The sequence below is a fragment of the Oryctolagus cuniculus genome, chromosome 14 (genome assembly GCF_051225735.1).
Source record: "Oryctolagus cuniculus isolate XC-2025 breed Fujian yellow rabbit chromosome 14, ASM5122573v1, whole genome shotgun sequence".
Lineage (NCBI taxonomy): Eukaryota > Metazoa > Chordata > Mammalia > Lagomorpha > Leporidae > Oryctolagus > Oryctolagus cuniculus.
This window is the reverse complement of record NC_142880.1, coordinates 61,347,667-61,361,531: the sequence shown is the minus strand read 5'-3', so window position 1 is coordinate 61,361,531 and position 13,865 is coordinate 61,347,667.

Below are 13,865 nucleotides of genomic sequence, written 5' to 3'. Positions count from 1 at the left end.
CTAGTGGGAGTGATAAGTGCCAGGCTGTATTTCCTTGTATGTTGCCCTCCAGTCCATCCTGTGCAGCTGGTCCAGTTAATATCCACAGTGTCCTGTTCTATTCCTCTGTTCCATGAATATGCATTTCCTCCAGAATTATGCCAGAATCCTTCATAAATGGCGCAGTGCTCTAGTTTGAGAATGATTTGGTCCTCAAGGTCATGCAGGTATTTAAACCCCAAAATATAAGTTAGTGGTATTAAGAGGATGAAAACGTAATTCAGTTACGGTGTTTAGAGCTCGGGTCTTTGGGAAATGATTGGGTTGGATTGTGTCACTAGCTGCAGCCCTCATGATTGAATCCTGGTGACTTTATAGAGAGAGACAGACAGAGAAGCATGCTTCCTGTCTGTTGCCGGGTGATACTCTGCCCTGCCTCAGGACGCTGACAGCAGGAATATCATTACCAGAAGCCAAACCAGCGTGCCTGTCCTAACTTGGAACCATTAGCCAAAATAAATCTCCTTTCTTATAAAGTAACCTGCCTCAATGTCTTGTTTGTTTTCTTCATAGTATTTGTTGAATTATTTACTAATTCAAGGGTTAACTATACAACTAATAAGTAAACTGGAAATAGATCTCTGTAAAAATTAAGATTGGCATTGTGAGAGAGAGGAGGAAGAAGGGATGGAGCATGGGTGGGAGGGAGAGTAGGGAGGGAAGTGTCACTATGTTCCTAAGTCTGTATATAAAACAGACATGAAATTTGTAGAAATTAAATAAAAATTAAAAAAAAAAGATTATATGCCAGACTTTCCAGTGACTTCATAGTCTCTTTCTTTTCTACTTAGTAAATTTCTAATTCCAAACATTCCATCATGAATAATGAAATTCCTGGCTAATTCCTGGCTCTCCTTTCTCTCCAGTTGTACCAATGTCTACTCAGTAAGTCAAATTCTTTCTTAAATATCCTCTTGGTGGCCTTTTTAAAATAGACTTTTCTGTGAATTCAAGTGGAGCAAAATGCAACAGTAAGATCTGAGATAACTGGATACATGTGTTGTTTTTCATTTTCATGAACCCATAACTTAGAACAGTACTTGTCAAAATACTCACACAATAAATGATGTTATATATATCCTTGCATGTCGACACAACTTATAACATATACCATTCATTTGGACATTGATATCTGACCTTGTATAGTTTTTGGTTCCTTTGTATCATGGGTTGGTTCCAATTCCTCTTCACTTAGAACAAGGAGTACAAAAATGTGTGGACATGGTCATTGCCTCTTCCCACATTTTGCGTCAAGTTATAACCATGATGGAATAAGGTGTATCCCACTACCTATCCCACTGCAATCAATCTTAACATGGGAAAAATATGCACAACCACTTTTCTCACAATGAACAGATAGTACACATTCATCTAATCCTTTTTCCTGAGGGAATTGCCTGACTGTGGCTTAAAGAAAGGTGCACCCAACCACAAGCAAAGTTTTCTTGCTGTAATTTTTTTGGGGCGATAGCATAATGATGAAGAAAAAGGTGGATTTGAGGGGCTAGAAAAATGAAAAGAGAGAATTATGTAGTGAAGGAAATAGAGAAATTAGCTTAGAAGGTCTCCTTGAGTCTTCAGCCAGATGTAAGGCTGCCTATGAAGAGGGGAATAAGAAGTTAATTGGAGATTCTGTAATTTGTACATTTCTAGGGGTCTTTGGAGTTCCAACTAACCAGAGTGAACATACCTCATTGAATAGTCAGAATGTTCAAATAAAAAGCCAGAAAGAAAAGTTTTATTTTAAAATGAAGGGCTAACAAAACAGAAAAAGACTATCTAATAAAATTAAGCTTGTTATCCTATAAATTATTTGTCTGCCATAAGAAAAAAAATCAGTCTTTAAAGGAAGGCAGCAGGGGGTCAATGCAGCAGTTAAAACACCACTTGGGGATTTTCAGGTAACAAATGCTGGTGAATTGATAACTACATTGTAGAGATACTTAAGTAAACTCTTTAGACTGAAGAAAAATAATACCACATGGAAACTCAAACCAATGTAAATGAAGGAAGAACACTGGAAACAGGAAATGCAGGGAATAGTCAAAGATATCTTTTTTCTTAGCTGCTTTTTTTTTTTTTTTTTAAGAAAACTGATTTAAAAGGAGCTGGCATTGTGGCATAGTAGGTAAAGCCACCACCTGCAAAGCAAGCATCCCATATGGGTGTTGGATTGTGTCCTGGCTACTCCACTTCTGGTTCATCTCTCTGCTAATGGCCTGGGAAAACAGCAGGTGCTGGCCCAAATTCTGGGACCCTTGCAATTCACGTGGGAGACTCAGAAGAAGCTCTTGTTTCCTGGTTTCAGCCTAGCACAGTGCTGGCTGTTGTGACAACTGGGGAGTAACCAGCAGATGGAAGGGCTCTGTCTCTCTAGCTTTCCTTCTCTCTCTGTAACTCTGACTTTCAAATAATTAAATAAATGTTTGTAAAAAGGAAACTAATTAAAGAAATTATGCTACCATGCATTTTATTACTTATAACATGTAGTAGTAAAATATATGTCAACAGCACAGTAGAAAGTGGAGGAATAAGCTAATTATAACCCAGTTGGTGCCATCTAGGTTGATTCCAGCTCTTCCACCATGCATTGAGATGCTATAAGCATGGATGTGTAGTTATCTCTTTCATATGTTGACTTCATTTCCTTTGAATACACTCCCATAAGGGGACAGGTGGGTTATATGGTAGATCCGTTTTTCGTTCACTGGCTTTCAAATTTGATTTTGTGATATTACAAACTGGTAAAAATCTAAGGGTCTGGGAGCTGCTGCCCAGAATGGAACATATACACTCCCTTTATTCAGGTTTTATAGATCAGTTCCTAAAAATTTTATTTTATTCTATTACTCTAGCCATTCAGAGACGCTTTTCTATGCTATCACTTCCACCAAAACAAAAGGTAAAAAGGAAACAATTAACTTAGAGAACATTTAGCTACAGTATATTTGCATCTTATTTCAGGGATACATGGCTGCTAAAAAATTAGATTTCTTTACCTCTAATCTTACATTCCTTGTAAAGTTAGTAGCAACTTTTGTTAAAATAAAAATGACACACAATTCAATAATTTCCAAATGGTAAATATTTGGTTACATATTTGAAAAAGTACCAATAAGAATAAAAATATTAACAGATTATGTTTAAAAGAACCAATGACTGCTTAGTTGAGCAGATTCTAATGCATCAAAAGCTCATACGATTTCTAGTAAGCTCTCCAGTAGAGCAAAAGCTCTGCCTTTCTCTAGTGATTATATTAACCTTGGAAATGAGCATCTTGGTTTGTGTTAAGAAAACTCTGAAACACTGTGAAGTAACAATTCAAATGTTGCAGTAAATGAGAAAATAGTAATGCATATTTTGGACAACATATGCAATAGCAAATGAACACAACAATGTATTGCATAGTTGAGAGAACTCTTTAAAATATGTACAAGAATAAATTCCTGAGTTTAATATTCCTCTGTAGGTTTTAACATTTAGGAAAAATTTAATTAATTGGGTCGTGATTGGAGTCCTGTATTAATCAGGTTTTTCATCCCTTTTAGAAGAAACAATTGTATGATGATTAGACAGATTCATAATTGGGAAAAATTTTTAAATAAATTTTACTTATGCTTTCTTTTAAAAAATTTTGACCTTTCTGTTGATGCACTGAATTCCTTTCTTTTTAAAGGTGTCTTTATCTGTTTATTTGAAAGACAGAGTGGATGAGGGGAGAGAGAGGGAAAGAGAGAGAGAGAGATCATCAATCCAGTCTGTGAGTTCACTCCTCAAATGGCTGCAACAACCAGGTCTGGATCAGGACAAAGCCAGTAGCTAGGAACTCCATCCACCTTGTCTCTCATTTGGGTGGAGGGGACCAAGCACTTGTTTTTTTAATTTTTTAATTTATTATTTTTTTTTGACAGGCAGAGTTAGACAGTGAGAGAGAGAGACAGAGAGAAAGGTCTTCCTTTTTCCATTGGTTCATCCCGCAAATGGCCACTACGGCCAGTGCTCTGAGCAGATCCAAAGCCAGGAGCCAGGTGCTTCATCCTGGTCTCCCATGCGGGTGCAGGGCCCAAGCACTTGGGCCATCCTCCACTGCACTCCCTGGCCACAGCAGAGAGCTGGCCTGGAAGACAATATTGTTGAAATAGTTAAGTATGTGTATTTTGATGCCAAATTGGATTTGAATTCTGATTGTACCACTTGCATGATACATAATTTTGGACAGGATTTTTGAGCTCTCTAATCTTCAGCTTCCTCATCTATAAAAGAATGATAATAATACCTACATTATAAAGTTTTGAAAATGAAATAAATAAATATGGGTTGAATAGCTCAGGTATGTAATTATATAGAACATAGTAAGTGATCGGTAGACATTATATGTTACTGTTATGTCTAAAATAGATGAAGTAAGACAAAGGTATAACTTGTGTAATCTTTGCATAATTAACTACTTATTTTCCCATGCAGTAATAAAGGCTTTTAGTTGAGGCTATAAATTCAGTGGCTATAATACAAATAACCTGGAAGGCCATGTTGAAATGCTTGCACTCTTAAAATGGAGTTTTTTCAATAGTAAGCTGACATGAGTTTTAATTTCAGATCAAACACTATGTGTAAGCCAAAAATTACCGTAAAGAGGAAATGAATAATTAGAGACAAGTAAATAAAAAGTATGGCAATATTCTGGGTTAGGAGGGATAAAAATTAAACCTGACAGTAGGAGGGGAAGAGACTTTAAAAAAATAAAAATCAACAGGGCTTAAGGTAGGATAAAAGGTAACGAAGAGGAAAATACTAATACATTGTGAATGTGGACTGAGTGTAAGATTTGGAGAGAAAGACAAGTTCATTTTATATATGTCAAATTTTAAGCCTTCAAATTTTCTACATTAGTCATACCATATACAGTTGCATTAACATATTTCTTCATCTAAAATTCAGCAAAGAATCTGAGCTGTAGGTAAACATTGCAGCGTCAACAGTGGTTAGAAGAAAGTCAAAACCATGTGTTGGCTGAAGTCACCTATGGAGAGAGAGGTTATCAAATGAGACCATGGACAGAACTATAGGAACTCCCAAGAATAAGCATAGAACAAGGGTTAAATAAAGGAAACCCAGAGAGGACAATAAGAAAAGTGGGAGAGTCTGGAAACATGGAAGACAAAACAAGACTTTTGAGGAGGGCCAGTGTTTGGTGCAGCAGAACTGCATAAATGGAGGGATGTTCTATGTCCGTGAATAGGAACACCCAGTATTAACAGGACATCAGTTTTTTCAAGCTTGATGTGTATAGATTCAATGTATATTGATTCAATCCCAATACCAGGAAAATATTTTGTGACTTTTGAGTCTATAGAGAGAGGTTAAAAACACAGAAGCGTGAACACAATATTGAAAACAACACTGTAGGACTGCACTAACACTATCTGCACTATAGATTACTACAAATCTGCAGTAATCAAGGCAAGGTAATATTTACAAGTGTAATAGACAAATAGATCAGTGGAACACAACAAACAGTCCAGAAATAGAGTCACTCAAATAGAGTCAACTGATCTTTGGTAAAGGAACAAAAGCACTTCTATGTTGGAGTAAAGGTAAACTTTTCAACAAATGGTGATGGAGCCACTGGACACAGACAGGAAAAATCAGTGGTTTCTTTGAGTAAGTGGAGAAGAGAGGGATAGAACAAAAAATATCTTCAGGACACTGAAATTCTCTAATGAAAGATACATTTAATTCAGGACAATTCTCTAATGATGGATATATTTAATGATACATCAGGTTGTATACATAGACTGTACGACATCAAGACTGAACCCAAAATAATTATGGGCTTTAAGTGACAAAGATGCAAACAAATAAATAACAACCAAAAAAAGACCATAACCAACACAAACTCTTTCCTCCACAAAACATACCCTTGGGAGTTAAACAGAAGTGCATGCACACATGGACACACACACGCATGCACACACACACATACACTTCAATGTAATCCATCAGGAATGCTATCACAGCATTACACAATCTTTGTAATTGGCTAACAAGTAAAATAATATACATAAAAATTTGAGGCATACAGGTAAAACAATATTTATACCCTTTAGTGAAATATTAGAAAATAAGAAATTTGAAAATTAATGAGCTAAGTCCTAATTCGAGAAATTAGAAATAAGCAGCAGAGGAAAAAAGGAAAGAAAATAATTTGTTAAGGTTGAAATTAATTATTTTGAGAAACAGAGCTGATCAAATACCAGTGCAGGGTATAGTAACTCTCTAACTGTATGCTAGTGTAGTTATTTAAGTGTAGAGAGGTAATGAAAATATATTTTCTCTACTAGGACTATAGAGACCAGTCTTGTAATTTTTTTCTCTCTAAAAGACTAAATGCTGTGTCACGGTGAGCCACTTCACCCTTCTGGACCTTGATTACTTAATATGTAAAGTGAAGATTTTGTATGAAAACTCACACTCAGGTCTGTCTTAGAAGGATTCTATTTTGCTAAGGCCATGATAGGGGACATAATTTGCCTGGTAAGATATGGACCACAATTGCCACTTTAGAATTGCAGAATTATGAAACAAGGTTAGTTATTTTTTTAAAGATTTTATTTATTTGAGAGGTAGAGTTACAGACAGTGGGAGGAAGTGACAGAGAGAAAGGTCTTCCATCCGCTGGTTCACTCCCCAAATGGCAGCAACAGCCGGAGCTGCGCTGAGCCGTAGCCAGGAGCCAGGAGCCAGGAGCTTCTACCGGGTCTCCCATGTGGGTGCAGGGGCCCAAGCACGTGGGCCATCTTCTACTGCTTTGCCAGGCCATGGCAGAAAGCTGGATTGGAAGAGGAGCAGCTAGGACTAGAACCTGTGCCCATATGGGAGGCTGGCACCACAGATGGAGGGTTAACCTACTGCGCCACAGTGCCAGCCCCGAAACAAACTTAGTTCTATCTATGCAGTAAATAAAATTATTACTATTGCTAGTAGTCATAGCAGTGCTAAATTTATAATAAAGTTAACTCTCTTACTATTATTATTTCCTTTTAGTGTATTGACAATTAATTCATGACCCTAGTCCCAACATTCAAAAAAAGAAAAAACAACTTTCCCTCTCTTTACAATAACCATTCTCAGGAAAATTTATAATCCCCTTCTCAGGCATTTTACACAAGTTGCAGTTTTCTGCTACATGTTCCTGGGGGAAATTGATAACAACCTATTTTTTAAATACATATCATATTCACTTGTTCAAGCAGATGCTGGTCAGATACAAAAGTAAGGCAGGCTCTCTCATTTCTCTCATAAGTAGAATGAAAGAAAATCATTTTCCTTTTCATAGTTAGAGGAAAAGGTCATGGTGCATTTTTATTCATAACACAGAAAAATCTTTGGCTGTCTTTATTTTTCTTTTCTACTACATTGTGAAATGAATGAGTGATAGCTGGGGTCAGGAAACAAGACGAGGTACTTGTTTTCCCTTTTATCCTATCTGCTCTCTGTAAACCAGTGATTCTCAATGTGTCACAGAATCTGGAAGGTCAAATCAACTCTCCTGATTCCACTAAAGTACCATTTCCCTTTTTCAATTTGTGAGTATACAGTAGTTTTGCTGCAGGATGTGACTTACCATTTTACAACAAATTTATTACATATCATTTTACAACAATAGATATAAGATGACTTAGTTGCCTTCTATTAAGCCAAGGTTTGAAGACTTTTGCAAAAGTGAGAAACAATGCTACCTTTCTCATGAAATACTTTGGCTTTGGAAAACATAGTTTTCATGAATATATGGTTTTTTTTTTAATTTTTTGCCAGGCAGAGTTAGACAGTGAGAGAGAGAGAGAGAGAGACAGAGAAAGAGTTATAGGTGAGAGAGACAGAGAGAAAGGTCTTCCTTCCATTGGTTCACCCTCCAATGGCCACTGCGGCCGGCGCACTGCACTGATCCCAAGCCAGGAGCCAGGTGCTTCTGGTCTCCCATGAAGGTGCAGGGCCCAAGCACTTGGGCCATCCTCCATTGCACTCCCAGGCCACAGCAGAGAGCAGGCCTGGAAGAGGAGAAACCGGGACTAGAACTCGGGGTGCCAGCACCGCAGGCGGAGGATCGGCCAAGTGAGCCATAGCGCCAGCCTCAATATATGTTATTTATATACATATCTTATATATTACTATATGATATATTTATATCTATTATATATTATATATCATGTATTTTAATATATATGATATATTTATATATTCCATATTATATTCTATATTATATATTTTATATATTAATCTATATTATATAATCATTACTTATATTAATCAATTTATTATTAATAATATAATATTAACAATTAATTATATATTATATAATCATTACATAAAATATTATATGCAATATATTATATAATATACAATGCATAATTATATATTATATAATCATATATAATAAATATATAATACTAATAATTAATTATAATTAGTTATTATATTATTGATATAATTAATAATATTATACAATATATTATACATTATATATTTATATATTATGTATATATTATATATTTTAATATATAGATATGTATATAAATATATTTAGTACATATATGTTTACATGTCATGGGCTTTTTAAAACAGACTAATCATAAATACTTTAATAGTTTGCTTCAATATCTAATGTGATAAAAGCTGTTTGATAAAAATCTATGTAAAGACAAACTCTATAATGTTTACGAATGTCAATAGGTCCTGAGGTCAAAAATTTGAGAACTGCTACTTAAGTAGCAGTTAAGGGAGGGTGGGAGTGTGGGCAGGAGGGAGGGTAGGGTAGAAGTATCACCATACTTTGAAATCTGTATATATGAAACTTATTCACCTTTTATAAATTTTCAAAAATTGTTTAAAAAAAGATCCAAAAAATGAGATGGCTGGGTTTGAATCCAGGTTTCACAGTGACTCAATTTCCCCATGTCTTAGTCTCTTCATCTATAAAATGATATTGCTAAAAAGAGCAATTACTTCATGAGGTTGCTGTGGGGATACTATTAGCTTATATTTGTTAATATTTTGATAAGTGCTTAGTGCAATGCCTGGTCCACAGTATGAGGGCACTTCAAAATGTTTGTGGATAATGCAATTAAAGTGTATTTATTATTCTGCAAAACATTTTGAAATCATGCATACATATGAATTTTCTGTGAGCATTTTGAAAATCCTTATTGCCATACTGGACGCCATGGAAAAGCAAAGACTTGGAGTGTTAAGTGAAGAAAATATTAGGAGTAGACAACAGCGAGTTACTAACTAGAGAAAACAGGCCCAAGTCTTCGGGATTCAAAGCAGCCCACAGAGGAATCTTGTGCAGAATCATCAAAGCTCACTGTGATGAAAGGCAGTTTTTGTTTTTGTTTTTGCTGGGAATGCTCCACTTTATTTTTATGTACATAAAGAAATAGTCAATTGACTCAATGGTTACAGAACTGCTAGTATTCATTGAGAAAGAAAGAAATGAGGTCAGAAGACAAACTTTTCATTTCCTCCCAAACAAGTGTCACATACTTGTAACACAGGCAACACTGGTTTGCAACATATAGCCCAAGTAAGAAAAATGAATATCAAAGATGAAGAACCTTTAGATCCAAGAAGGAAATGAGGTTGGTACAAAGACATTTTAATGAGGAGCTTCTCTTGGTGACTGAGCTTCTTTGAAAATCCGAAGGACAAGTGGACTTCTACCATGCAACAGGCTAACAACCCTCTGGCCTCAGTGTCTATCTCTTAACAAAAAAATAAACACCACCACTTGATGGCAGTAGGCTCAAATTGCACAAATAACACAGAACACTTTGACATCACTAACTCATTCCCAAATGCCGTCCTAATGCATTTAAAGCTTATTTGAAATATTTTGTGTTATAAAGAAGGTGAAGAACTTTAAAAAAAAATACCACATTTTCCAGGGGAATTTAATTAATATTTGAATAAAAGGAACTTTTATTTCCTCTACCATTTATTTATTGTGTTCTAATCCCGTTAAATACACCAAAGTACATTTGAAAGTACTCTTGTTTTATAATAGTTAAGTGCTAATTAAATGCCCTATTTATTTACTAATCTTCAAAAATAGGACTTTGCTAACACATGTTAACTTTTTAATTCACAATTTGGCACATATGATTGTATAGTTTTTAAAAAACAACAAAGACTTTTAACCATTGTGTATTGAAAAGCAAATAATGGGCTTAATGTTTTAAATTCAGGCATAATTTAATTTCCTATAATTAAATATGTCACAATTGCTAAACCTCAGAGTTGCAATGGCAATTCTTTGTTTGTATGAAGCTTTAGAGAGTAGGAGGAATTATTCCCTGCATGCAAAATGCCCTATTATTTTTCTCACCCAAATTCAAGGTTGACTCACCATTTTTAAGCTTATTATATAATTCCAGAATGGCACTAGTAAATTTTTGAAGAAAGGTTAACTTTTTTTGTACGATGCCTTTCACATAGTAGGAATCTACTGAATTTACAGATAATCGTGATAATGACACTCTTCTTCTAAAAGCAGAGGAGTACAATCTTCCAAACAAATAAATTCCTTCCCTTGAGATTTTACATAAAGGAACCCTGATGTATGTACCAGAGAGTGGCTCTTCTTCTTTCTGGTCCTCTTTAAGAACAATGGAAAAAGTTAAATAGACCTATTTGCTTTTGTTCAGAGGTTAACTTAAACAGAATTCTTGCATTTTTCCTGTGACATCTCTGTTGACAGCTTGTGAAATATTTTGTAGCTGTAACTTTTTAGGCAGTTTCTAGCCTGAATCATAAGAAACACCAGGTTTCAGAGATTGCATACATGTCTTTTGATTCTTTTATAAAGAGAAAAATATAGGGAGCTTAGATAAGTCGTAAAACCTGAGGAGAATGTTATAGTTTTTATGTTTTTTAGCAAAGCGATTTTGGGTGAGAACATAGTAAGTGTTCTGCTATCTATGTGAGTCATCCTGATTCAAACACAGCAGATAAAAGCTAAGGCAGAATGAGACAGGTTGATGGTAATACAGTTTAGAACTCAAACCAGACTGTGCAGGTAACATACGTAGTACAGTACTTGACCCCCTGAGCTCTCAATACCAACTGTAATAATATAAGGATATTTATTATTTTTAGAAGGTAAAGCAATTGGCCTTCTTTCCTATTCCTTCCTGCCTTACATGGCTATCTTCTTCCTCCTCCTTACTTAAGGAATTGCTAATTTATTTTATTCCACAAATATTTATTGGGTGCTTATGCTATAGCAGGTACTATTTTAGTGCTGTTTCACCATAATGAACCATAGTCCCATGATCCTAGAAAATGGCAGGGATCAAGACATGTCTCCCATTTGTGTGTTTCATTAGGCAACTTACTGCAAAGAACCACCCTTCCATCTAATTTAGGTAAGACCTACAACAAATCTAGACTCAGATCCTCCAAACTCCCATTCTATGCTTCATAGAGGATAACAAGTATTTCTGAACTCTTTGTCCCCATTGGCCAATATAACTTGATTAAAGTTTGGTTAGGCATCTCTCCTTCCCCCAGGAAGGAACTTGAACACTGAACTGTGGATTGGTCCCCTCTTCTCTCTTTAATGTCAAGAATTGATTGACCTTAGGTAAAACATTCCTTAAACACCTGTCCCATCATTTAACCTGCTAATTTCTTTTTCCACTCTTGGTTCTTTCTAGCCTTATTTATTCTTCCCTATCAAATAAAATTCTCTTTTAGTTGATACTTCAGATGGTTTCAGATCTCATGGTTGTAGTGCACTTCTCACTGGAATAGTTCTCCCCATTGCAATAGTCTATTTTCTCCTATTGGAATAATTCTTTTGAATAAAATCTCTTCATCTTGAATTCAAAGTTTGTTTTTTGTATGATGGGCATTACAGCTATAAATGGAACATATATACATTACTGCTGTCTTGGCACAAACATCCATGGGAAAGACAGACAGATAATAAGAAGAAAAGAATTTGTGCTCTTATGCTAATTACTCAGGAGAACAACTGAAAGAAAGAAAGGAGTTATTAAATATGGAAGGTGCCTTAGTTTGTTTCTGCTGCTATAATAAAAATTCCTGAGACTAGGTAATTTATAAAGAGCACATTTTTTTTCTCATTGGTTCTAGAGATTGGGAAGTACAAGATTAAGGTTCTGGCAGGGTTAGTGTCTGGTAAGAGCTGTTTCCCACTTCCAAGATGGTCCCTTGTTGGCTGTGTCCTCCAGAGGACAATGTGGTGTCCTCCCATGCTAGAGGCAGAAGGGCAAAAAGGAGACCAATGTAGTTCTCTCCAGCCCTGTCATAAGGCACTAATCCATTCATGAACTCTCAGCCCTTGTGACTTAATCACTTCCCCCAAAGACCCACTGCTTATTACAACACAATGGGGATGAAGTTCCCACATGGTTCTCGGAAGGGATACATTCACACCAGAGAAGACAGATCATTTGAATTGTGTGTGGGATGGCCTGAGAAGGCCTCATTGAAGTGACTTTAGAGAAAACCACCCTGTGAATGAAGGAGCAGATATCTGAAGGGAGAACACTGTAGGCCTTGAAACGAGAGCAAGCCCAAGGTAGGCAGGCAACCATGAAGGTGGTGATGTGGCAGGATCAGGAAGATTTCTGACACTCTCACGTGACTCCATCTCATGAAGGCATGGGATTCTTCAGTGAGGTAGGTCTTCCTCAGGACACAAGACCATTTTTCTGAGCCTTGTTAATGGTGACCAGCAGAGGGCTAGTCTGCTAAGCTCCTTCCTGACTTCTGTTGAGGTGACTTCACTGAAGACTCCTACACATGCAGTGGGACTACAGAGATCAAAGTCTTGCCTTCTAGAATAGTAGTCTTCAATGTCAAGTGTTTTGATGTTCAAGACCACAAATAGTACATTTAACAGAGAATAGATCAAGTATCTGATGGCCTCACCACTACAGACTAGATCAAGGTCTTACTAGCTTGGGTACAAATTGGGCAGGAATAAGGGACACATACCAGAGAGTTCCTGGGCCCTGTGCCTTTTTCTCTTTCTTGGGGACTGATTTCCTATGCATGAGTGGAGGAAATGATAAAACTCTTGGATAGATTTGGAAATCAGGTCAGAGAGACTTTGTGTCTCACTTCTATGTGAGAAACTCCAGAAGATCTTCAAGCTCCTTAGAGTAGCCCAATTCCTTCTCCACCCTCTTCTTCCAATCTAAGCATGCTGAAGTAGCCATAAGGGAGAAATAGTAGCAGGAGAAATTCTGGCAGAGAGAGCTGAGTTTTCTCCTTACAAGTACACCCCACCTACAACACACAGAGAAATTCAGAAGAATAAGCAGGAGTGCTCTCCAACTCCTGTGAATAGGGAGCAAGTGGCTGTGTAGACCACACCCAAGTAGTGTCCTGAGAGGCTGAGGAGGATGCAGATCTTTATAGGCCAGTGCATGCTATGTGTTGAGACTCACAGGAGGAAGATAGCAGGAACAGATGCTAACAACCATGGACCGGAAACCTATTCCCAGGAATGTTAGGACAATGCGTGAGCTAGAGTCTCAAGTCTCCCAGGGAGAAGAGCAGCAGAGGGATTGAAAGGAACTCTGATTTCTCTGGTTTCAGACTAGAAACAACTGAGTAAACTTGTGCAAACTCTGAAATGATCAGAGTAGGTTTTCTACTCTGATGGAAGATGGTCTTCAGTAACAATGAAGGTTTCACTCCCTGAGCATGTGTTCTGAAAAATCAAACTAGTTCGATGACCTGCAGTACTAATGACTTTGCTTATTAATACAAGGTGAAGTCACCCTACAGTGTAG